Raw genomic sequence first — 25,779 nt, 5'->3', positions numbered from 1 at the left:
GGACGGGCTGGGCCCAGTGCGGGGCCGCACGGTTGTTCCTCCGCCCCGCCCCGCGGGAGCGGTTCGTTGCGCAGTATCGCTGTTGAGTGTGTGGGGGGGTTAAAATCAGGGTCTTCGCCTGCCCGCCCCGGCGGGAGCTTTGTGTCAGTCCCGCGGGAAGCTGGAGGCGATCGCCAAAAACAACAGCAAAAAAAACCCCAAAACAAAAACAAAACAAAAAGAAGGGAAGAAAATGGGGTTCTCGCAGGTCCCCGCGGGAGGAAGCAAAGAGGTTTTCCCCCCACTCCCCACAACAAAGTCGGTCGCTCAGTAACTCCGCGGCCGCTCGCTAACTCCTGCCTCGCACCGCCGAGCGCGGGGGGCCCGGCCCCGCGGGGCGCCCACCGACGGCCCCCAGCCCGGTCCTGCTCCCGGCCCGGCTCCTCTCGCCGCCGCCGTCCCGCCGGCAGGTCGCGGGATCCCGGGGGAAGCGCAGGATGCCGCCCGGCAGGACCCGCTCCCTCCCGCGCAACCTCCGCGCTCCCCGGCCGACGCTGAGGGAGCCCCCGCGGCCGCCGGTGGCTCCTTCTCCAGGCCGAGGCCGCCGGTGATGTGAAACTTTCCGGGGCCGAGCGGCGGAGCTGGGGGAACCGGGCGGACCCGGCCCTCGCCCCCCACCCCGTTCGACCTCTCTCCGCGGGCGCGGCCGCCGGTCCCTCCACGGGAGCCCCGACAGCGCGGCCGGGAGCGCAGCCGCTCCGCGCACCCACCGGGATGAGGACCCGCGGCCCCGGGCGGCGGCGGCCGCCCCCGCGGAGCGGCGCCGCGCTCAGCCCTGGCCCTCGGGTCGGTCACTCCCGCTCAGCGGCCGGTGCGCGCCGCTGCGCACCCGCGCAGTGTTTCTAAGCAGTGTTTGCGCCAACACAGGCGTGCGCTGCGAGGGGGAGCGCAGGCAGCGCCTGCCTCGCCGCTCCGCTCAGGTAAGGCGGGCTCCGCGGGCATCCGCGGAAGACTGGGCGAGGTCTCCCGCGTCCCCCCACAGATACGCGGGCCCGACACCCCCCCAAACCCCCCCCGCCGCATGCCGGGGCCGTGGCCACGGAAAAGTTGCTCGGGGGGGCGCGGCGCTGCCCTCCGCCGACGGGGCGGCCCCAGCCCGCCTGCCCCCACGCTGAACTCTCCCCGGCGGCGCGCAGGGGCGCGCAGCGCTGCTCCGCGGTCACTTTCGCTTCCCCGCGGGGCTGCCCCGCCTCCCCCGGCCCGCCCCCCCACCCCCCCCGCCGCCGTCTTCCGCGGAGCTCCGCGCCGGCGGAGCTTCCACCCCTCACCCCCTCCCCTCCGCGCCGTCCCTCTCCCCGCGCTTTTATTTATTTTTTTTTTATTATTATTTTTTCCCTTGCACCGAGCCTTGTTTACCCAGCAGGTGGATGTGACGTCAGAGACTGACAACAGCAAAAAATAACAACATCTCCCTCCGCGGGGGTGTCGCGGGCCGCCCCCGGCCCGCCCGCGCGGGCGGCGGCGCGGAGCTGCGCGGGGCGGGGAGGGGGGGGCGGCGGCGCGGGGCGGGGGCGCGGCGGGGCGGCGTGCGGGGCCCCGCGGGCGCGGCGCCGAGCGGAGGGCTCTATTGTTATTTACCGAGCGGCGGAGCACGCCGCCGCGCCGCCCGGGCTCGGCGTGCCGGAGGGACGGGAGGGAGGGGACGGGACGGAGAGGCAGCCCCGCGCCGCTCCGCGCCGGGGCCGCGCCGCGCTGGGCAGCGGCAGGCCGAGTCCTGCGGGTGAGTCCGGCGCCCCCCCGACACTTTCCCCGCTCCTCCGGGGCTGTTGCACTTTTCCCCCCGCCGGCCCCACGTGCCCGCCCCCCCCCCCGCCCCCCCCTCCCGACCGGCGCGGTAGCGGCGTGGGGGGGGGACACACACACACGCAGCGGTGCGCGGGTGCGGGCCCCCCCCCTCCCCCCTTCCTCGGGCTGCGGAGCTGCCCGCACCCCCTACCCGCCCACTTTGAAAACTTCCCCCCCCCCCCCCCTCCCCGCGCGCACCCTCCGCGGAGAGTGGGATGCGGCGCCTCCTGCCCCCCCCTCCTCATTCACCCTCCCCCCCCCGCGCTCTTCCCTCGTTTTCTCCGCCGGGTCCCCCCGCGCCGCCGCGCAAGGGGCGCGCACGCCCCAACTTCAGCACTCGGGGCAAGAAGTTGCGGCGGGGCCGCGGCCCCCCCCGACGCCCCCCCCACTCCCCTTCGCTGGGCCCAGCTGACCCTTTCCCCCGGCACCTGTTGCAGCTTTCCGCCCGCGTAGCCTCTTCCGCAGGCGCTGAACTCTGCTCCGCGCATCGTCCCCCACCCCGTCTCCCTGCGCCCATCCCCCCCTCCCCCCCCTTTTTTTTTTTTTTTTTTTTTGAGACGAAGTATTTGAATAAACATCCGCGCCTCCCCATCCCGGCGCAACTTCTCGCTGCGCGGGTGCGGACCGCGCATCCCTCGCGCGCGCGCGCGTGTGTGTGTGTGCGCGCGCTCTCCGCGTGCGGAGCCTCGGGACGGAGCCGCGGTTCGCTGCGCGCCGCGGAGCCGGGGGCGGTCGCCGGCGCCCGGTAAGTAGGGCCGCGCCGCGCTGCGCCCCTCGCACCTGCCGCTCCGCGCAGCTCCGCGCAGCGCCGCGCAGCCCGCTCCCCCCGCGCAGCGGGAAGGTGCGCGCTGCAGGCGGCGTCCGAGCGGCGTGTCCGCGCCTCTCTCCTCCTTCCCCCCGCCCCGCGGGTTCTGTGTTGTTTTCTTTTTTTTTTTTTTTTCCTCCTGAAAAAAAAACCCCGAAGTAGAGCCCGGCGGCGGGGCGCAGCGGCAACCCCCCACCCCCACGTCGTCGCGCAACTATTAATTAATTATCCGGCGGCCCCGGCGCGGAGAGCATCGCCCGGCTGGCTGCGGAGCGCCTCGATTTTAGCGAGTCTTCCTCCTGCCGCTTCGCTGTAATGATTTTAATTGCGTGCTTTTTTGCTTTGAGTGAACTAAGCCGAGTGAGATTACTTTTTTTTTTTCTTTTTTTCCCCCCCCACCTCCTTCCCCCCCAAGGCTGGCGGCAGCCGCGCTCAGCCCTCCCGTACCTCCCCGAGGTCTCTGCCGCCTGCCAGCGCTCTCAGAGCCGCTTCTCTAGAGAAGCTGGAGCCCAACTTCTGTGCTCAGAAGTTTAAGGTTTCATTTTTAGTAACTGTTCTTTGAGTGAGTAATGTACGTGTACTGCTTGTAGCGTCTCTACGCAATGTAGCTTGCTGATTTCTAGGGTGTTGGATGGTTCTAAATATTAAAACAATTCTCTAAACTGCGTTTCCTTTGCATATAGTTTTTCTAAACTTGCGTTTTACCTGCTTTGATCAAACGTTGATGTCACTAATGACAGATTCTTTAATTAGACAAAGTTTCAAGAATGTCGTCGAAGAAACTTGCTGCTTGTGCTGTTAATCCACGTTTTGCTTTAATATTTTGGTGGAGGGGGAATAGGCGTTTAACTCGATTTAGTGGTATTTTTACAGTTTCTGTTACTGCTGAGAAGCTCCTACTTTTTGTAAGTTTGAGAGAGCCTGAAATAATTCAAGTTCTCCGAGAAGCGAGTGTAGGCACGGAGGTACCGTGCATCTTTGCAACCCGATTTGGGGGAAGAACGGGAAATCGGGGCTACTGGTTTCAATTTCTCTCCTCTGAATCTTTTCCCCTGCACATTTTATAACTATCTCACAACCATATTGAATGGTCCAGGGCACTGGGGGAGGAAGCTCTTCACTAGTTACCATTCAAAAGGTGTCGGCTAAAATCTCATTGCAAAAAGGTATTGTAGCTTTAACATCTTGCATTGGCAGCATTCTTCCCCCTTAGTCTTTGGATTAGTCATTGTATGAGAGACAGAAAAAAAAAATCACTTTTTTTTTTTTTTTTTTCTGGAAAAAGTAAAGTAAACAGCCTCCAACAAGTGAACCTTGACAACCCAGATTAAGGAAGGCAGGAGAGATCAAACAAAGCTGCTGCTGGGCTGTTGTCAGGAGCTGCCTCACTGAAAGCTCTGGACTATTCGATCAGGCAGCAAGGCTATATGTTCACTTATGCAGAAATGGACCATTACAAATGCTGATCTTTGTTGTGAAACCAAAGGATAACTTTGAGAAAAATAACTACTATTTCAAACAAGGCTTTCTGTTGTTTATGATTTTGATTGCAAAGTTAGTTTTTTGTGCATGGGCTGGGTTTTGGGTTTGGGGTTCTTTTTTTATTTTATAGCGATAGTGGTTTGGAGTGCATTGTATACACTTTCAGAGGGACTTAGGATTTGATTTTATTTATGCTGTCTAGAGCTGCAGAGAAGAAGGCGTTTCAGTAGTGTAATGTTGAAAACCGTAAAAGTTCTGTGGAATTCAGCTTTTATTTCTGGATCTCTGAATTGTAAGGAAACATGGATTTTTTTATTTTTTTTTTTCCTCTCTGTAAGTGCTGTGCTGATGTGTAATAGAGTAGTTTGGTTGTGATTAAGCGTTGTGTGTTGTATGACTGCATTCATAGAGTTTAGGAGACAGCTAATATCTTTCCTTCAAACCTGTTACCAACCAGTCAGGATGGTACCTTATTTTTGATAAGCCAGGATTTTTGCAAAACTGCGTGTAACTTGTCTTCATGGCTGTATTAGAGAGACTCTGTTACTGTGTAGTTTTTTAGTAGAAATAGTAGTAAAGAGTATTAACATGATACTTGGTTTTACTTAAATAAACATTTAGGATTTAACTATTAATCAAACTTAACCAGTGGGAGTTAGGTTATTTTTGTTGCTTGACAGTTTCATGTTTGTATTCAAACACTTCACTACAAACTCTACAGGTATGCCCCCTCTTTTATTTCTTTAAAGTGTTCCAAAACAATGGAAATACCTATTAAAAAAAAAAAATGAGGAAAAGACTGTTACCCTAATGTATATTAATCAGGAGGCAGATCAAGTGCACATCTACTGAAGAATTAAGAAATCCAAAACCTTTTCGCATAAGTATTTCTTTAATTAGCAGTGCAGATCACACAATAAGTACTTTATACTTTTTATAAGGTAAGATTTCATAACCATCCTGCATAACTTATTATAAAGCCTGTAGATTTTTATGGTATATACTTTAATTAGACAATAAAAAGTATGTGTGTTAAACATGCACATGTATGCTATTAAGCCGTTTGGGTAATGTGTAATGTTTTTTAACATCTATAAACATTTTCTGCTTAAATCGGTTCCACTGGTAATCGTAATGCGGCTAGTTTTTGTACTGCTAAAAGAAGGAGCAGGAAAGTTGAGCAGAGAATTATGTATTGGACGTTATTGCACAGCATGTGCTGCAATATGCTTTTCTCTTGGAGTGGATCACCTTTTTTTAAGAGCTAAAATTTGCATTATCATCCTTGGTATGATATACTGTAAACATTTGTAGCTCCAGAATTATTCCTGTTTCATGGCATTGTAAAAATTAGGAAAAAGGCTGGTAGTAAAAAGGCAAATTTATGGAATGCAGCTTAACGTTTAGTATTCGTGCTGCTTGTGGTCATATTGAAGGATTGAGCTGGATAATGTAATTCCTTTTATGAAATATCTGTTGAGCATGTATTTGTATATCAAATGAAATAACATATGCACACACATATGTAGGATATGTATGTAAAATATAGTTATTTCTGCAAGGCTGTCCAGTTATTTATAGGGCATAATGATACTTCTGTCATCCTAAATTTTCTCCGAGAAGCTTTAATAAATTTAAATAGATTATATGCTGTCAGAAAATAGTATAAATTTTGTTTACGATTCACTTGCTTTAAGGTACTTATACTAAAGAAGCTCATTTAACCCCAAGACTGAGGAGCATTAAGTGGTGAGAGGAGTCTGCTGAAGAGCTGCTACTGCCCTTTGCTCTTGTGATAATCTTAAATTACTACAATTTAATTGCAACTTCAAGGCACTGAGCTGAAATATTTTTATGCATGTGAGACAGGGCTGAGGAGGGTGTAGTGAGGTTTTTGCAGGTAGCTGGATTTCTCTGCGGAGGCGCGGCGTTTGTTCAGGCCTTTCCTGCCTTTCGGAGTGCATCCAGCACAGCATCGTGTGCGTGCGTGGCCAGGGTGCCCCGGAGGGAGCTTTGCCCGGGGGCTTCCACCTCGGTGGGAGCAGGATCGGGCCCTGCAGTAGTCAGGCAGCTCGGGTGCACGAGCGTTTTGTTCGCTGTTAGTATCTAAGCTTACGTTTGAATTAAATAGCGCATTGCATTTATTCCTCAAATGAGCCTTGCTATCAACTTGCTTCCCGGAGCTTTTCCCTGCGTGTCTCCGCTGGGTGGGAAGGGGCTGGCGGCTGGAGACAAGGACCAGGGGGTGGTTGGCAGCACATGGGTGGCACCCTGCTCTGAAAACACAGCCCGCCGGCTCGTGGCTATGGCACGGTCCCCACATCCCTGAAGGCGAGTTTGGGGTGCAGTTGGCCTCACGGGCTGTGCAGGGCCCGATCCAGAGCATGCTGGCGTCAGCCAGGGCTTCTGCTGATGTCGCTGCCTTTGGGTTTGGCTTTTGGTCTCTGTCACTAACATATCACTGAAACTTTTACTTCCCCCCCCCCCCCCCCCCCCCCCCCCAGTAGCATGTTTTCACACCCGGTGAGCGGTTCAGCAGAGATATGATGTGGAATAGGAGCCAGAAAGCATTTGCTAAGTGGAATTTATAAACGTTGTGCACTAGAGATCAGCAGCATCTTTGCGACTGTTCTTAGAGGTCCTGGCAACCAAACTTTACAGAAATGCTTAGAAAGGTACGGCCAGGCTCGGAGTCCCTGACTTCATGCCTTTGAGGACACGTGTAAGTGCTTGGCCGTGCTAAAGCACAGCGGTGTTTGAATCGTGAGTTTGATTGTTTTTCTGTTGGCCAAATCCTCGTAAAATGTCTCGTTGCAATAAGAAACAAAAAAGATCTTGTGTTTGCTAGAACTGCTTGCTTTTGCGCTGACAAAAATGCGGCTCGCAGCCTGCTGCTCTCACAAACTACCGTGCCGTCTGTTTCCCACAGCTCGCGGTGTGTTGGGAATTGCAGCTACCATAGGTAACAAGGTGATGCCAGGGTATATAGGGGGCTAAGAAGTAGGATGGAATAAATCATGCAGTTGTTGGAGGAAAAACTTAATTGTGGGAACTCTGTAGTCTTTTAATTTAAAAAGAAAATAATTATATTCCGGGCTGTAGAAGAATCAGCTGTTCTATTTTTAGGAGATCAGATATTTGTTGGTTGGGATGTCTGGAGTGTTTTAACATGTGCTCTTTTTTCTTACTTCAGCACTGGAGCTACCAAGTCAGAGAAGCTGCTGGCTCTGTTCGCGTGCAGTCTTCTTTGCAAACATGCTCTAGGGTTTTGTCTTTCTATTCTCCTGGCACCTATCTCTTCCATGCATGCAAGCGAACAGGCTTATGTCTAATGGCTGTTTGTATGTGGCAAGTGTCCAGAATAATCTTGATAACTTTTTGTTCAGCGCCATCCTGAAAATGAAGATGGTATTCTATGGAAAATGAGCGAAGAGAAGAGCATGGACAAAATCCATTTCTCTCCAAGAAGCATCTGGTACCTGAAGAGGACTAAATAATTTTTCTCCTGTCGTTGACCCTCCCTGTGCTGTTTTTAAAACATCTCCATTTTAGTGCCTTGAAATTGCAATTAAGTTGTAGTAATTTAAGATTATTGCGAGAGTGCAAAGGGCAGTAGAAGCTCTTTAGAAGTCTCATCTCAACACTTAATGCTACCCAGTCAGGGGGTTAAATGAGTTTCTTCGATGTGAGTACTTAAAGTAGCTAAATCGTAAACAAAATTTATGCTATATTCTGACAACTAATAATCTATTTAAATTACATTAAAGTATGTGTGTGAAAATTTAATTAAAGACAGAAATACTGTCAAGCCCTGTAAATATCTTGACAGATCTACTGAAATGGAACCTATATCGTAAAATATTTACATATATCTGATAGGGTACAGTGTTTCTGGGAGTGCTGTTCTGAAACTCATTGCGGGTTTTTTTCCTCCCCAGTTTCCTGTTCAATTGCAGTGGTCTCGGAAAGCAACACAAATAAATACCCAGAATGTTTTATTCGGATGATTCTCCAGTGTATTGTTTACTGCTAATCGCTCTCTCTGTACAATACTTGTCACTGTTGTGTTTTTATTAGAAGTGCCTATTTCCTCAGTAAGTTCATTTAGCACTGTTGTTAATTCAGAGGCGTGCTGAGGGCGCAGGCTCCTTCTGCAGCCGGGTGATGTTGTGTACAGTTTGCAGTGTGGCAGCGCTGGATGTGCAATCTGTAAGTCAACTTTCTTCTGAATGTCTGACCGAGAGCACAGTGCTGCAGGGTCTCTTGCACTGTTGTGACTGTTGATTTCATTGATTTTTCTGGTAGAAAGTGCTTATGACTTCTTTTTTTTTTTTTTTTTTTCCAAATTCTTGCAATATATATGGAAGTGTTTTCCAGAGTGCTGGTATGTGCACTCGCTGCGCGGGACCCTTCTTGCTGGTGTGACGGCGGTGCATGTCCTTTGTGGTACGCAGTCCAGGTGCCTCTCAAGATGAGCAACATTTTGCCCTGGATAACACTGGGTCTGGCTGAAACTTCAGCTGAAATTTGGTCCTTCTTAAAACCCACGAACTGTGGTTCTGCACGTGGCTAGAGGCGGGAGATTTTGCGAGGAAGGTGCAGGATGAGCCATGCTTGTGCATCACCTGGTCATGGGTTGGGGCAAACTCCTAGCTCTCCTTGGCTGGGGTGTACATCCCTGGAGCCACAGGGTTGCAGGAGGAGGAGGGTGAGGATTTGGGCATGGAGTGAAGGGTGGGATAGGAGCGTGGTGCTGGGGAGCCCTGTCTGGGCCGGGCACTCGGGTGCTGAGCACCGCCAGCCCGACAGAAGGTGGCACAGTTCGGCAGGTTGGCTGGAGCCTCTAACGGCATCATTAGTTTTCCCCTCTTTGCCAGACATTTCCTTTCATGTTGGATCCGAGTTTTAGCTGTACTTCCCGATCAGTCTTGTCATCTTGTTGCTAACAATTAGGGTCAAGTGTCTTTCCTTGGGCTCTCCTCAGTCTTCGTGGTGGTGTCCCTCCCCCAGCTCCTAGCCTAAGCTGTTTGTTCATTAATTAGTAGATCGGGCATATTAACACATCAGTAAACCGGAGTAGTCAGACTTCCCAAGGCATCTCGGGAAACCCTCTCTGGTTTTATGTGACCGGACATGCACTGTTGCTGATTTAGATAGCGGAGCCGATGATGCCAAAGTGTTGTTAAGAGAGAGATAAATAGAGAGAGCCCAGCAGTAAGCAGAATGTCATGTCTCTATTAAAAAGCTTGTGATAAAGGAAGATAAAATGGTGAGGGGGGATTGCTGGTGTGTTCAGAGCTGCTGCTAAACATCTGATCACAAAAATCGATGCCGAATTCCCCTTCCTGCAAAACGCCTGCCCGCAGAATTAATGTCTGAGCCTGGGTTTGATTGCAGCGAGCGGTGGAGCCCTGAAAGGACTTTTGTTCTTGTGAAAAAGGCGGCCGGGGGTTCTCTGGGGTTTGGGAGCTGTCTGAGCCGGGATTCAAACATCCCTCCCTGGTTCCCTTTGAAGTGGCTGCCCCTCTTCTGCAGCGACACGGTCTTCCCGGGATGCTGATGAAGTTGTTCCAGGCTTGCGCCGGGGCTTGTTGCTCTGTGCTGTCTTGTACCTTGATTTCCCTGACGCCGTGGCCACCTGTGTTTCTTTTGGTTCCTGTCTGGAGGTTATTCATGGCAGAATAAAAACGATGCAGGTTTCTGTATATTTGAGTCGTCTTCTTGGCCGGGTGCAGTGGTTGTTCTGCAGAAGTGAAAAATGTAACAGATTATAAAGAAATGAGTGGTCACAACAGACGAGAGGGGAGCGGTATTTTACTGGTTCTGTAATGAAACATGCAATAAAACGGTAAATCATTGCAGCCTTGTTTGCTGAAAGGATGTTAATTGTTCCATTAAGAAAGATTAAGTAATTAACTGATACTTCTTTAGGAACCAGTGTCAGTTTTAAAAACCATCTTCCTGGTGTCGCACAGGGAATGCGAAGCTTATGTTTCTTTCTGCCACTGGAGAGCTGGAAGGTGAGCATGAGTGGGACACCTCTTCCCCAGAAACTTCTCGGGATGCCAAGGGAGCAGAAGTAATGTTTTTTCTTGCAACAAAAATGTGCCGTTCTAATAGTCTTTTGATTGCAAGGTTGTTTTTTATGACTCTTGTCAGCTGGGCCGGTTGCAAGCCTTGTTTCAGGAGTAGTCTGTTTGGGATTAAGAAGTTAAAACCTTCTTGAAGTGTTCGTCTTGGTGCTTGCATTTTTATCTTTTTGTTAATAATAGCTTTTATGTTGTAATAGTAAGCTTGCAGACAGTGAGTCATGAACTCTATCTTCCATGAACCTCATGACAAATTTTTGTTAGCCGGTCAGGCAGCTCACTTAGCTCGTCCAGCCCAGTTCCCAGGTTTTATACTTGAGCTGGAAAGAAAAATTCCATGAAAATCAGTGGTGTAAATCCTGCTTTCCTTCTGTAGCAGAAATCCCCTTAAAAGCGGTGGCAGTGCAGGGGGCTGTGGAGCATCATGGAGCAGCTCCCGGCGTTGGGCTGTTTGGAGGACGTTGAAGCCGGATTTGGGGCAGGATGCGGCCGGCAAGGCTTTTGACGTTGGCTGATGCTCAGTGAGGTCAAAAGTGCGTTTTGGAGAGGGTGTGCATGCAGATGGAGGAGCAGGTGGGCAGAGGAGAACAATGACAATATTTTTCACTGTTTCATTTTTGAAGGATCGCATTGAAGCCCCTGGACAGTCCGAGGCGTAGGGTCTGGGGAAGCATCTGTGTTAGCGCTCCTGCATCCTGTGCTCCCGAGCTTGCTGCCTTTCTTCCAGGGCTTGATCTGTTTTTTTGCCTCGATGGAGATTGCAGAATTTGGCATCAACCTCGTCAAATTGCTGACATTTCTCATATAAGGGCCTTGACTCGTAATATTGCAGTTAGTGATACTGAAACAATACCCAAACCAAAATTTTCTATGAGTGATATGAATTCTGCTGGGCAAATAGCATAATACAGTGGCACCAACTGCATTAGTATTGATACTTTCTGCTTTCATAACTGCTCTACTTCTCAAATAGGGCTCCTTCAGACAGTATCATGCAAACTCTGTGATCAGTATACTGTAAATTACTCCTCCCCCTTGGGTGAATTTTGTAAATTGGTGTATTTCTGTGTGTAGTGTGTAAGATAGCCAGATTTTGCTTTGGTTATGTGGCCTAAACTCCAGGTACCTCTGTTAAAATCACAGGAGCTTTCTTGGGTGAACTGAGTTTAAAAAAACCATAAATTAAAAAAAAAATCATTTTGTCTGAGAGAATAAAATCTTCATGCATGTAACATATAATAAAAATCTATCTGCATGTTTGTACAGAACGTAATAGCCTATATCTACCTTAGCAGATTTAAAGGAGAGATTTTTCTCAGTAAGTTTTTTAGTTGTAATAATATATTAACAACTTCAGTAATTTATTTTAATCGGAGAGTTTTGCTAGTTTTAAATGATGTGCCAGTGCATCGATGTTCAGATGATGTAGATTATTAGGTTTGTAAATCTCCTGAGTTGTACACCTGTAAAAGTGAAAATGTATATTTCAGTGATAAATTACTTGATACTTGTAAGGCTTTGGAAGAGGAATGTCCAAAGTATGCCGCATAATTATTGTTTGTACAAGTATTTTAAAGTTATTCTCTGGCTAACCCATCTGAGTTTTCTGGAGGCCAGTTGTGTAAAGGAAGGTAGTCTTATTCAGGAAATCTTTCTGATCAGTCATTTCAGTTACAGGATTTAACTGAGAATGGCAGAAACTCATCTTGGTATATTTTAGCTGATGTCGTACTGTGTACATTTGTTCTGACTTTTTTTTTCTTCTTCACTGCTATAAAAGCAGTATGTACAGCACTCAAAAATACTGTTTCTTAAAAGTTGAAATGGAACATTGCCTGTGAATTAAACTAAAATATCTTAAGCCTATCCAGCATATTGGATCATAGCGTTAAACAGTCAGAGAAGACTAGCTAGTTCCTATTTATTTTTCAGATTGGCTGGAATATGGTCTTTCTGGAAAAGGGACCTTGGATGGTTGAAGGGGAAATCTGATTTTTCAGCGAGTGCTTTATATTTGCTGAGGAATTCTGATTGTGCAGAGCTGTGTTGCATGGAAATGGAAATTTATTAACTAGGATTTTTAGGGATTGTGATAGATGCCATTAGATAGAAGCACGCTCATAGAGAGGTAAACTAGTAAATCTGAACAAACTGAAAAATAGCTATAGGCGTCTGTCTCTGTTATCAAACTTGCTGCATAAGCCAGAGTTTATGCACTGTGATAATGCTAATGACCAGCAGAGCCAATGATGCATGACTGGAGGAAATCAGTGGTATAATCGGAGAAAGTTATCAGGTTTTTGTCATTAAATATTAGTGATAAATAATACACTTCATTTTGAGTAGATAGGATGTATTTAATTCTGATTTAGAGAGTTTCAATTTAATAAGGGGCATTGCTGAGTAAAATGATAATCTTTTGTAATTTAAAAGGAAAAATAAAAATGCATTTGTTTCAGCATAATCTCCTGGCAGCCACCGTCCACTGCTGTTTGTCTTCACTGGTGTCTGATAGTGAGGAATAGCTTTGCAGCTATTTGAGATGGCTGTTTATAGCAGGGTGTTTTATCTAAGTTACTAGTTTCTGCAACACAGAACTAATTACATGAGACCAGAATCAAAGGGGATCTGTTTAGTGTAAACTAGGTATCTTCTTTCATTTTCTGCTTAAAAATGTGAATATTGCAGCAAATCTAAACTGTGTGCTCCATGCAGTGGTTTCCCTAGAAAACAATCCACCTGTCCAGGCAGTAACACAAGGGAAGGGACGAGGACAAAAGATACAGATTAATTAGATCTCATTTTGTAAGTTATCTTTTAAGTCAGTGGGAGAACAAGAAAGAGAAGTATAGCTTAAACTGAAGTAAGAGGGATATTAATAGTCTCTATAAAGGACAGTTTGCACCAGGAAAAAAAAAAAAAAATCTGGCTGGCTTTTTTTAGCGAAACAGGCTAACACCCAGTGTAAATCTGTGTCATTAACTGAAGCAGTGCGTGATTTTTAGAGCGTCTCTTTTCCTCTTGTGAGCTTTTGCCTGCGGAAGCTCGTCCCCTGGGCTAGAGGCAGATGCGGTACAGGATCTACCTTGGGGAGACATCGCTTGCCAGCTGCAGGACCTCTGCCTGGGTCAGCCCGCCACCCCGTTTAAGCAGATACCAACAGTTTTGCCCAACGAGTGGCTTTGTAACGTGGCCAGGATCTTCCCACCGCCCCTTGGAGTCGTGCTCGAATGCAGAATCTCAGCTCGAGTTTCCAGAATTAGATGGCACAGTGAGTAAACACAGCGTACTTGCCAGTTCTCACATCCTCTTTTGCAGCGAGTATTGCAGCAAATCCTGCAGGTTTGACTCATCTCCGAAGTTCTCCGCTGATTTGAAGCAGATCTTGTCTGCCTTATAAGAAAGAGCTGGAAGTCTGGCTGCAGCTCCTGAGCACACGGTCCTTCTGTACGTGAGTGCAGTATGCTTGAGTTGGCCTCTGCATAAACTTGGGCAGCTCTGAGTAACTTTCGCTGGAGTTATGTGCCTGTGTATCTCAGGGTAAAATTTGGCCTGCAGTCATCCTTTATTGAAAGCTTTTTTCTCACTACACACAAATATTTACATTCTGGTGGGAAGATTTTTTTTCCCTTTCATTTCTTTGTTGTTTTTTTTTTTCCTGCTCTATGCCATAAGCATGAGGAGGGGGTGGAAGATATTATGCATAATGCCCTGTCAGTTTAGAAATAATATTCAGGTTTTCAACTTGTATTTCTCATAGGTTCAAAAGAAAGAAAAAAAATCTGCCTGTATTGAAAGTACTGTCTACTTGTCTGATTGCAGTGAGCCGTCCAGGGTAGGATGGGGATTCTGGTTAACACCATGGGTAAATTAAAATGGGAAGGGCCTACAGAGCAGAAAACTTTTCTGGGTAAATAGAAGTAGTGTCAGGTACAGCCCCGATTTTAAGAACAGCATGTCTTAATGTTTCTGTTCATCGTCATTGAATCACCTCCGCATGTCAACCTCTGCCTGGTGGATGCTCTCAGCAGATTGAGGAGGAGGACACATTGCTCTGCAAGTGCATTACAATGGTCCACACGTGTGCCGTGACTCAAGCGCGCTCACAACTTCATGACATGTATCGAATGAGAATTGTTTCCTTGGAAAGCCTTTATCTCCTTTGCTTTTTTCTGAGATGAAAGCTGACACTGCGTTCAGAGACTGTTTGACAGTGTGCTTGGTGCTGCATAGAATGAGGGCTTGGTTTGCGTTGCAGCTAAGTAGATTTAGGAGGCAGCTGCTGTGGGGACAGGTCTGCCTGCTTGTCCCTGGATGCTTCAGATCGTGTCCCCTGCGCCTTCAAGCTGGCTCTGCCTGACTGGAGGGTGAGACCATGCAGGAAGCAAGACCAGTAGAAAACTTAAGCAGGAAAAAGTGTTTTCTGCCAGTTGAGCATCCTCACTGGGCCACCCCCTTGATAACCTCTAGTCTCTTTTGGTGGCTTCACTGCAATGTGAAACCTGGGCTGAAGGCTTTGTGTGTGGACCTGCTCTTTTCCCCCTGGGCAGAGGAGACCTCCTTGCCCAGATACCCTCAGGCATGCTCCAAGCAGTGCCTGCTGATGGGACCACCCTGCCAAAGCTAATGCAAGTACAGGTTTTAATTTAATTTAATTTAATGGTGCTCCCTAAATGCCAGGTACTAAAGTCGTTAACGTGCAAGTACTGAAAAGCCTGGCATCCTGTTTTCTTTGGGTTTTCTTCCCTGTTAGCAGTAGATGATGAGCTGGTCCAGAGGCTGGATATCTTTGATAAGGGCACTGAGAGATATCCAGGTTACTAGTTGCTGTTGTTGCTTGTTTTTGTAATACTTATCTGTGTGATAAGCAAATACAGCTGTGCATAAAATTTGGATAAAACTGCGTCCAGCCTTCTAGCTAACTTTTGAGTTAAAGAACAGCAGTTGATAAGGAAATAGATGGCCAGAGCTCAGCCACCTGACGTGGATTTACACCAAAAAAGGTCTGACCTGTAGCCTCTGTTCGCTCAGCGCTGTGTGAGATGTACACGTTGGATCCGTTGTGGTGCGAAGGTGGCCGTGGAGCGCGGGTGCTGGCCTTTGCCCGTGCAGGGACAGCCATGCACAGAGCCGCTGGCTCCGTCTGCGGCCGGGCCGCCTGCGAGCCCAGGTGTTGGCATGGATGGTCGTTAGCATGGTGTGGGGCTCGCTAAGGCTCATATTGGGGGTTTGAGTAAAGTTTTAAATACGGTTTATGCTTTTATTGCTTCTGAAATGGGTGCAGGTGCATGTTAGCAGGAAGTGAAACTGGAGGAGCCCCGAGGGAGCCGCGCTCGAGCCGTGCCAAGCAGGTACGGCCTACGAGTGTTATCACCTTACTGATAATCTGGCATGGTGTCGGCATTCACACGTGTCACGGGGATTATGGGGGTGAAGTCATGCCCCGGTTTGGCAGGGACCTAATCGCTCTACCAGGTGATACGGGCAGGCTGTGTGCTCGGGGCTGGTCTCCCTCCCCACGCCGGGGTATCTTCTCACCCGTGAGAGCTCGGCTTGCTTGGCTGTCCCCGTGCATGGAGGGAGGGGACCAGGAGAGTGTTTTGGGGGGGTTGGCACCACAGAGCAGCATTGCGGGATGTCCCTGACTCTCTCCAAGCCTTGCTGCGTAACCGGCATCTCCTGATGAAGTGGGGTGAGGCTGGTCTGTGCCCCATGTATTTTCCTTCAGAGCCAATGGATAATTTTGAGGAAGGCTGGAAATGGGAATGTTGGTGGAGTGAGACAGACCGGGTGGCCGCTGGACGGGGCTGCACCCACGTGGCTGTGCTGGAGGGGGGCTGGCTGCAGCGTGCCTGGGGAAGTGAGACCCAGATGAGACCAGCACCCAGCTGCCCACCTCGGGGCCTTCCTGGTGTTGCAAAGTCGTCTGTCTTCTTCAGCTGACGGCCTGTCAACTACCTGTATTTTGCATTGTCTTGTTGAGGAATTTGAATGTGCGATCTGTGAAGCGTGGCATCAAAGCGTTAACCCTCACTTTTAATTGTTACCTTTAGTTTTGGAAAGGAGTAGCAGTCAGAATAAAATACTCCGTAAGAATAAAATGCTAATCATTCACCTTTTCCTCCTCCTTGGTTTGTGCCTAGGTTGAGTTGCCGGGTCTCCCCAGGGGTGTGTGATGTGCAGGCAAGCAGAACTGCAGTCCTGAACCACTCCTGTCCTCACCTCTCTTCACTGAGTGCTGAGGTTTCATATTCTGCATGTGCAATTAGACATACTCCTAAATATTGCTCATCTCATGTTAGGGTTATTCACTGTTGGTTCTTAGGTGTCAACACCACACCTGATTGGAGCCTTAACTGCTTTCCATGCTCCTACATTTTTCCCTCTCCTCTGGGACTTTGTTGAAGGGAAAGCCCAGGGCAGCGCAGTGCTACCAGGCTATGGTCTCTCCTGCTTTCCAGGCTGCACATACAGCAAGTGCCTGGAAAAATGTCTCTACAAGTCATTACGAATTAATTCTGTCACAGACAGAAGCAGAGATGAAGCTCTGTGAGGAGATCTGTGACTTGATCCAAGAATTATGTGATGTGCAAAGATGGAGAGAAAAGCAAACTTCTCATCCAAGACATGGAGGATGTGGTGCTCCTGCCCCAGGGTGCTCCAGTGCAGCCGTCTGAAGGCTGCTGAGATCTCCACCGTCCCACCCGTGCCCCAGCCAGTGCCTGTCGCTGTAGTGACACAGCCAGGAGACCCCATGCAAGCCCTGGTTGTCGTTGAAGTTGCCTGTGGTTGCTGGCAGCTGAAGCTGGCGCTACAAAGCAGTGAATTTCCCAGTAACTAGCTAGCAAGAAAATACTGTGTATCTGCATGTATTCCCCACACCTGGGTATGCCATGTTTGTTACCATGAAGGTAAGTGAGGTAGACCCCATTTTTCTCTAGTATGGCAGAACACTCTTTATGAGTACACTAATTTTTACTCCGTTTTTCAAAGCAGGCCATCAGCAGAACCTCTGAAGGTGTAGCTGTGATGACAGCTACTGCTGCAGGACACCACAGAGCTTGTGGGTTAGAGGAGTTTTGATAGGTGACTTGGAGCTCTGCTGTGCTGTGATGGCAGCAGGTCTCTGCCCACCCACCCTGTGTACTGTGACGATGTGATTGCATCGTGGTGGAGAGTTACTTCATGATACCCCATCAGTGAATGAAGCACTCTCCGGAGACCCTGAGCACCCTGCCCCTCTGTCCTTGGGGACTCTGCGTGCACTGTGTGCCACTGAATGTGTCTGTTACATGAGTGGGAACATGCAGGAGGAGGCTGAGACTTCTGAATGGCAAAAATTAGTCTGAGGAGGAGAAATTAATAGGAGAAGGCAAATGCAGAAATCCTGCATTCACATGGCTTGTTATCCAAACCTGCCATCATGGCAAAGAAATGGGAGGAACCTCCATTGGCAGCTGGGATGTTCGATGCTAACAGTGTAGGCTATGTCTTCCAGCCTGGCCTGAAAAAAAATATAGGCAGTGGTTGATTACCTCTTGGTTTTAAATAAGTGTAGTATTGAACGCAAATTAAAAACAACCTTGAAACTGTGCAGATTCATAAAACTGTACACTGGGATTTTAAAAATTACCTCCATTGGAATCCTGGAAGCATCTGTTACATAATTAATGCACTTAAAAATATATTCTATTTATGATTAATCCAGGACTGTAGTGTGTGCTAGTTAAATGTCTGGATCCCAGGGTGCAATGCGAGGAAAGAAATGCAGTTGTAATCTATTTGACGGTTATAGGAAAGGACATTTGCTACAAATAAATACATTTTCCTTAGTCTTTTTATTTGTCAGGGCCAAGCTTATGTCTGTTGTGCTGAGTTTGTTGACTAGTAAATGTTTTGAGATTTATGCTGATAATTCTGTAGATCTACTGGAAAAAATAACTCAAGAATAATTAGGGAGATTGACCATACAGTAATGTACCACATGTGTGACAGTGTTACCGGGTTGATGATCTTGGGTATGGTATATGCAATTAAAAGTGCTAAGGCTCAGTACTGTGAAGCTTTTCAAACACTCTGAGATACACAGACGCTTTAGGGGATGCTTGTTTCCCAAAGGATAACTTGCCAAAATTACTGGATGCCTTGGGTGTCCTCTCCAGAGAAGTATTTCAGGCTGAGTCCTCCTGAGTGAGAGTGGTAGAGTAGGCACAGTATGCACAAGTACAATTTGACAAACCTCATCCTGCACAGATTTTTTTTTTTTTTTTTTGTTAATCAGGAAGGTTTCGGGGGCTCTATAGCCTTATTTTTTTGAAGGCTTTTGAGTTGGCATCCAGCCACCGGGTCCTAGGACAGTTTCAGGCATCACATTTCCTCTGACAGATTTTTCTGTTCCCTTTTTTTTTTTTTGTCCCCTTTCATCTGACCACTGTCTTGTCAGGTTGGTGCGGGATCACGTTGTGTAAAACCCTATTCTTTTTCCATCTTATTTTCGTTACTGTTTTGTAAGAGTCTGCAAGCTGTTACGTTTGTCCATCACCCTGTTGCGTTCCAGGGTGGTGGTCCCATGTTGTGGGGGGCTGTTGGGTCCTGTGTTTTCCAGCCCATCTTGGGCTGGCTGAGCATCCTGGCTGCATGGTGCCGTGGAAACCTGTAAAAATGCGCCTTTCCAAATGATTATTTTTCTAAGTGAACAGTCGTCACGTGACTTGGCTCAGGGAGCATTTTGAGATTGAGTGCTGCAGGTCCCATGGCACCTGGTCTATCCTGTATTGTTGCTGGGTTATTAAAAGGGTTACCCGTATTGCAACCATACGTTCTCTTCGACGTACCTGCCTGCCTTGCCGTCAGCGGCGTGCCAAGACAAGGCACCTCTACCTGTTGGGCTCTGCCTTAGTGCCCTAGACCTGCAGTGGAGACAAGGTAGGGGTGAGGAGGGGGAAACAGTTGTCTCCCATTTGCCTTTGATGTCTCCGTGCCCGGCCATGTGGTCTTTTGGCACCGTACCTGGTATGGATGCTGGGGGTGTCGCTGCAGATTGCCCCTTGCAGAGACGTGCAGTGTGTACAGCAGCCTGACTCTGCTCCGGCGCCCGCTCCCCGAGGCTGTCTGCATACTGGAAGCAAGTTACTAATGAACTCAGCTTTCCACTTACTATCGGTTGTCTTAAATTGTTTCTGCACTTCAGAGTCCCTGACGTCCCTTCAAAATGTAATGAGGGAGGAATGAGCCTGGTTTTGTGAAAGACAGGAGACACTGTAGCCTGTCTCGAGAAAACTCTTGCCCGTGCACTGTGCTCTTGGCTCTTCCTCACCATTAATCTTGATGGAAACATTACTTCTGACTTTTCTTACTCATAATGCAAGCCCTTGTTACCTTTGCAGTATAAAAGCGAACTCAGCATGGGCTTTTCCTTTAGTCCTGAAGAGAGATGGATGTTGAGATACGTGTATGCCAGACTGTATTTCTAGCAAATTGGGACTAAAAAAAAAATTGATTACTATTGGTAACTTAATTTTCTGCAAACTAAAGAGCCCCAAAGAGAAACCCACTTCAAAAGCTCCTTGTTTCTTTTTCTTTTTTTTTTTTTTTTTTAAACAAAGGATATGTTCTAGCTGTATTTCAGTGGTCTAGGGTTTCAGCCACCTTCTTTGATACCGATTTGTGTGAAAGCAGTTGTGTCAGACAGAAGGAAATGATAAAATCTCCAAATTAAGGCAAAGGATGAGAAGGGCGGTGGGTAACATGAAATGGGGATGTGTTCGGATCTTATGAGCAGACCCCAGTTCCTCTGCTTATTACGGGCCAGGTCGATGATGTTTGGCAAGTTTAATGGATTGGGGTGGGTGGCTGATAAAAACGAAGAATAAAATTTTAGGGAAAAGCAGAATCTTGTGACTACGGTAGTGCAAGTTTATTTTTAGAACTTGATTGCATTTGAGTCGCTAGCATTAGAAAAACTTCTTAGCTCACATTATACTGCGATTTTCTTTATTTTATTTTTAAAGTGGAAATTTTGCAAGCTGACGTTTTGCAGCATGCGTAGTACGATTTGGCTGACAGCATTGTCTGGCAAAAGAAATAACCAAATTATTATTCAGTCATGGGTTTTTAACAGCCGCAAAGCAAGTGGATGTTAACTAAATGATGCAATTTATTCCCTTCCTGCTTATTGCCAGCTTGCCTATTACAGAGAGACTGCCAGCTTTAAATAAGTGGTACCCAGATGGTAGTCGCATGACGCCCACTTGGTTACAGAGCCTAAGCAGGGAATAACTCGGCAGCCACTACAAGCTGTGGGTCAATTGAGGGGGAATGCCTGTTGCTTCACAGTTTTGCATATGTAAATCTGTTAATGTTATGTCAGTATTGTGCGGTCTAAACACAAGCATTGCCTTTCTCTGGGGCCCAGATGAACTTGGATCGCCGCCCAGTTAATGAGGAGCCGAGTGCGGAGCGGCAGTCGGAGGCTGCCGCCGCCGTTTGCTTCCTCGGCGTGAACTCGCCGCATCCCGGATGCTCTCCCCCGGCACCGCTGCCCGGGGCCGGCGAGGCCGGCCGGAGCGACGGGGCGAATGGCCCCTCTATTTTTAGCCCCGGCACGGAAGAGGGTTGGCTTGGCCCGGCTGACGTTTTCTTTCTGTCTGCCACACTTCTGCGCTCGCCTTCATCGACTGCAGATGTGGCGCGCAGCCGCCTCCGAGAAGTCATGAACTGTGTCGTCTGCGCCCTTTAACAGCCAACATCTGCTGTGGCTGCCTGATGGAAGCGGCATGGAAACAATTTTGGGGAGAGCGCTGAAGTTTGGCCCTACAGACGATTACTTTATATTAATTGCATCGAGATAGTTACCGTACGAGTCGGGTTTGAAGCCGATCCCCTCCCTCTTTTATTATTGTTTTAAAAGCAGTAGTTAAAATTGTTTGACATGGGAATGCTTTTTATTGTTGATCATTTCTGGTTCTGAAAAGTTTATTACAATGGGTGAAAACAACAACCAAAAAAACCTATAAAAAGCTGGGGCTGTAATATGCTTAAAGGCTAAAAAAGTACCAATAGTGTTGATTTAACCAAAGAAAATGTTCCTGGAGGTATTGTAAATTTTATGTGCCAGATGAAAAGCATTAAGTGTGTTATTTTTCACGAAGGAAAAACATTCTGATTTTAACCATTTTGTAAATTATACTAATGCTGTAATACGGCTTAAAAAGTCTTGGGTCTGTTCCAGGAGTGCTCGCCCCGTGAGCAGGTCCCGCAGGGGTGCGGGTCAGGGGCCCTGCCTGGAACAGGGTTGGGTGCAGCGACTCGACGGGCAGAAATATCTCTTTTTGGGCAAAGTGCTCTGTTGTTGCTTTATTTTTCCTTTTCTTCTTTTTTTGGTAGTTGCAAGTGAGCATTTTAAATGCAGCAAGAGTAAAACTGAGGGAGAAAGTAAGCTGCTTTGGAATGTGGTGGAAAGCTGAGATGCTTCAGTATTTTATCTTTATTTTGCTAATTATTTGTCATGGAGATCTGAGTTGATTCCCTGAGATTTCTTTTAAGCCTCTTGAGAGTAATTTTTTTGGCTAATGGTAATTTTCCTCTGCTTGATGTTCCCCAGCCAGAGTGTTGTGGTGCTGCTTGCCGGCATGGCTGGAGAAATGAGCTCTGGGTTCAGAATGTGGACTGGCAAGGGGAAAAAGTGATGAGAAAAACCAGAGGCCCTGTAAGTGCCATAGGGATTGCGTGGATGGTTTATAACTTGGAGGCGAGTCTGTCATCCCCATTGCTTGGGCTGGGATGGGAATTTGTCCAGCAATTGCCCTTTTTTGATGGAAAATTAGTTAGCAGTTGTTGAAGAGCCTGTAGCAAATTCTTATACAATAAAGGTAAATCAAGCTAGGCATTGTTTTATATGTGATTTTTTCAGTTCCCTATATTAGCGTGAGAACTATAGCTTACCCTACTGAAAACTTAATTAGGCAAACAGAATGCTATGTTAGCAGACACTTACAAACTCAATGTGCTCAGGACTAGATTCAAATAAGTTAATAAGAGTTATATTAGGTGTTTCTAATGGTACTTCCCATTTTTAAAAATAAATGCTGTCTTTGGTAATAAGCCACCCATACCTTTTTGGGTAATAGTTTAATTGAAAGGCTTGATTGTGTCCATTTAGTCACAGAGGATCCCTTCTGCTCTGCAGTATGTGAATGCAAGTCTCTTTGTACCCCTTATATTTGGATGTCTGATGTAAAGCCCCTATAGGAGAAAACTGGGATGAGAGAATGAAACAGTCTGTGTGGAGTACACTCAGAAGAGCCAACAGACATGAGCAGAAAGAATCTTCAGAGTTAGTGTGGGTGTAGGGTTGCATGCATGTTTGTATGTAATGTATTTAAAATGCCAATAGCTTATGCCTTTTGAAGGCTTCAGATCATAGCTGTCATATTTCCAAAAATAATGCCAGGAACAGACTGATACTGATCGTTTAAAAAAGCATCATTATTCTGTGATACTTTTTTTGGGGCTTCTAACATCCCCACTTAAAATGGGTGTTTCCATGCAGTGTTCCTCAAAAATTGGTTGCTGAAAGGATTTTGATTCCAAGCTGAAGGTATTTTCTTAAGTTTTTTTTCCTCCTAGAAGACAGAATGACAGGGGGAGAAGGAAGGAACCTTCTTATTTTCTTTCTTCTTCATTTCAGCAAATAGATTTTTGGACAAAGGACATTAACATAAAGCCTGCAAATTTTAAGCTGGCAGTCAGAAGTTTGGTACTGTTACTCCGTAACTACACCCATTTCCTCCATGTCTGCATGCTTCTGTCTACAAAGTGGGAATAAAAGTTGCCATGTTAAGAGGCTGCTGCAGGATTTAAATAATGCTTGTGAAGTGCTGAGGTTATCTCATATAGGACATTTTGCTAATAGAAAGAATCAGTGTCTTCAACTAGTCTCAGCTTCAACATGCCTGCTCGGTTGGCATGATGCAGTGGGTCTGTGGTGTTTCTTAACGGTGATTTTTTTTGTACTGTTGTAACTGAAAATGCCTGGGTTTGTGCCACCAAGAAGAATTGTCAGTGGTTGCAGACTTTAAAACATTTCTTGAACATCAGTAAAGCAGCACTTGTTACGATGTTGATACAGATCATGGCATGTGTGCCTTCTTGAAATTTATTCTAGGCTAATGTTGCATGTGGCAGGCCAGTAAAAGTGTGTGTCTGTGTTTGGTATGGCAACCTTTATTTGGCAAAGAGAGCAGAGCCTGGTTACCTGGTAAGGATAGTCTTGCCAGAAAATAAGTGCAATAGCAGCGTGCAAAAAAAAAAAAAAAAAAAAAAAAAAGGAAAAGAAGAGAGTGCATAAAAAATGCTGTTTGTCATCATTTTATGCCCATCCCTAAACAACAAAAGCCTTCAGTGCTAAGAAGTGCTCAGCGTAGAGCTTGAGAGGTCCTTTCGAAGCAGAGATGTTTGGGGGATTCCCTGAGAGAAGATCAGATAAGATTGTAAGTGGAAGATTGAGGTGGAAAAGTGGTTTGGAATTGCAAATCAGTGGTTTGCCCATAAGTGCTTTGGGTTGGCTGTGGTGTTTTCTGATAATATGTGTATATATATATATTTTTTTTTTATTTATTTTTTTTTTATTCCAGAGATCTTGAGTAATTTTTCACCCATCTTTAAGCTCTCTCAAAAGAGTCCTGATTTTCAAAGGCTGAGGATGGTTGTTCACTCCAGAGCTCTGCAGGCTGATGTGAAATCACTGCTCGTTCTCTCAAGGCTCCTGATCTTGGTCTCTGATAGAGCTCCTTGCTTTCAAATGCTTTAGCATAATTCGTTGCTTTCTTGAACATTGTAGGAGGTTGAATAAATATGATTTCTACAGTATGTATGTATACATAGATATATGTATGTATATATAAAGCAATGAAACTTGGACATGCTGGGTGTTAAGCAACTCGCCAAAAGCAACAGGAGGAACCAATGTCAGAACAGGACTTAAATTTATCTGTTGCTCACTGGTGATCCCACAGCTGGGCAGGATCCAGCTGAGCAAACTGTGATGTGGTGACTGTTCTGTCTCTTCCCACACAATGTACTTATATTGTAAAATTTATATTAAAATATTTAGAGAGTTGAACATGTTTCATGTAATGAGTGGAGGATGGTAGCTTTTAGTGCATCACTTGAATCAAGCCCTCTAGACCTTGGGCAGTTCCTTCCTGATGTGAAATGTAAAGCCTTCACCTAGGAGAAAAAAAAGACTTTACAAGTTTAATAAGTCTACCAACAAGAGAGGTAAGTAGGTTTTGCGGGGGGTGGTTGTTGTTCTTATCTAATTGTTTGGCTTGGAAGAAGCAGGAGCAGAGTGGCTGGGTGGCATGGGGACATGTCCATCCCCACCACTCATGGCACATGTGATGGCAGGCCGAGGCAGGTCCCAGGTGTGTCACACCTGCATGGGCTCTGTGGGGCTGGCTGCGTTGGAGGAGCTGGTAGGTCACTGCAGCAAAGGTGGCTGAAGCTGCGTAAAATGCCCTGTTGATGCTCAGGTCTATGGGAGCCTTGTCTGATCGTTCTGGCATGTTACCATCTTCAGCTTGTCTCTGAGTTGCGGTTTGTAGTGTGGTCCTGTGTGTCCTTGCACCTTCACTGCTCTGCTTTTATACAAGAAATCATTTGAGCCAAGTTTGGGCTATGCTTTCTGTCCCAGATGGGAACAGAGTGGTTTTACAGACATCACCAGTATCTAGCTGGGGTGCTTGTCCTGCATCCCCAAGTCACCTTCAGTGCCTACTGCCCTCTTTTGAGTGGCCTAAAACCTACAGCTTCACTTCATCCGTGAGGCAGACATGCTATCTCAAAGCACTGGCACTCTCAAGGCTGAAGATACTGTTGGCATAACACAAGTATAATTACTGTCAGTATAATCAACAAGGATTACTGAATTGATTTTTTTTTTTTTTCTTCAGATGTTTAAGAAACCCCAAACTTGCATAAGAGTACATAACTTGGTAGAGTTCCCCATTGCTGGAGGCATCTTTCTGAGCTAGAGCTTGGCTTCCCCTGGAAGATGTAGGATCTTGCATGCAGTCAGTCTAGGTTATGGGTACCTTGTTGCCAAACCATAGGTATAATTACAAGGAAAAGATGGCACTGATCATGCCATCTTGTCCAGCAAGATTCTTCCGCAGTTGTGCATGACCTGTTGGCTGGGGAACCTGCTGCCTCCCCCGTGCAGGTGGAGAGCTGTTGGTGCATGGGAGCTGAGGGAGGGAGCATCAGCATCAAGGAGGATGCTATGAAAAGTGATATTGATCTGGAGCTTGGGAGATGGTTCTCTTGAATCGTTCCTTGATACTAACTTCACATCAGTTAAAAGCTGAAGGTTTGGTCTCCTTGGTGATTAGTGAGGCCAAGTGCAAGGTCCTGCCTATGGGTCAGGGCAATCCCAAGCACTAACACGGGCTGGGCGAGGAGCAGATTGAGAGCAGCCCTGAGGAGAAGGACTTGGGGATGTTAGTTAATGACAAGCACAACGTGATCTGGCAGCAACGTGTGCTTGCAGCCCAGAAACCCAGCTGTGTCCTGGGCTGC

The 25,779-nt window shown here is 47.2% G+C and overlaps 1 protein-coding gene across 7 annotated transcripts in view; it reads left to right on the top strand.

Annotated features, from left to right (window-relative positions):
• Nucleotides 1-1,616: 1,616 nt before the first annotated feature.
• Nucleotides 1,617-25,779, top strand: part of FOXP1 (forkhead box P1) — a 391,592-nt gene continuing 367,429 nt past the window's right edge. For 6 of the 7 annotated variants that reach the window (XM_074914737.1, XM_074914733.1, XM_074914732.1 and 3 more), the window contains exon 1: nt 1,617-1,759. The gene's annotated coding sequence lies outside the window, so the exon portion shown is untranslated. Of the gene's footprint in view, nt 1,760-2,474; nt 2,570-25,779 lie in introns of those variants that run through there. The other variant, XM_074914731.1, reaches the window with a different exon arrangement.

The sequence above is a fragment of the Athene noctua genome, chromosome 10 (assembly GCF_965140245.1).
Source record: "Athene noctua chromosome 10, bAthNoc1.hap1.1, whole genome shotgun sequence".
In the NCBI taxonomy this organism is placed as follows: domain Eukaryota; kingdom Metazoa; phylum Chordata; class Aves; order Strigiformes; family Strigidae; genus Athene; species Athene noctua.
This window is presented reverse-complemented; position numbering and strand designations above follow the sequence as displayed.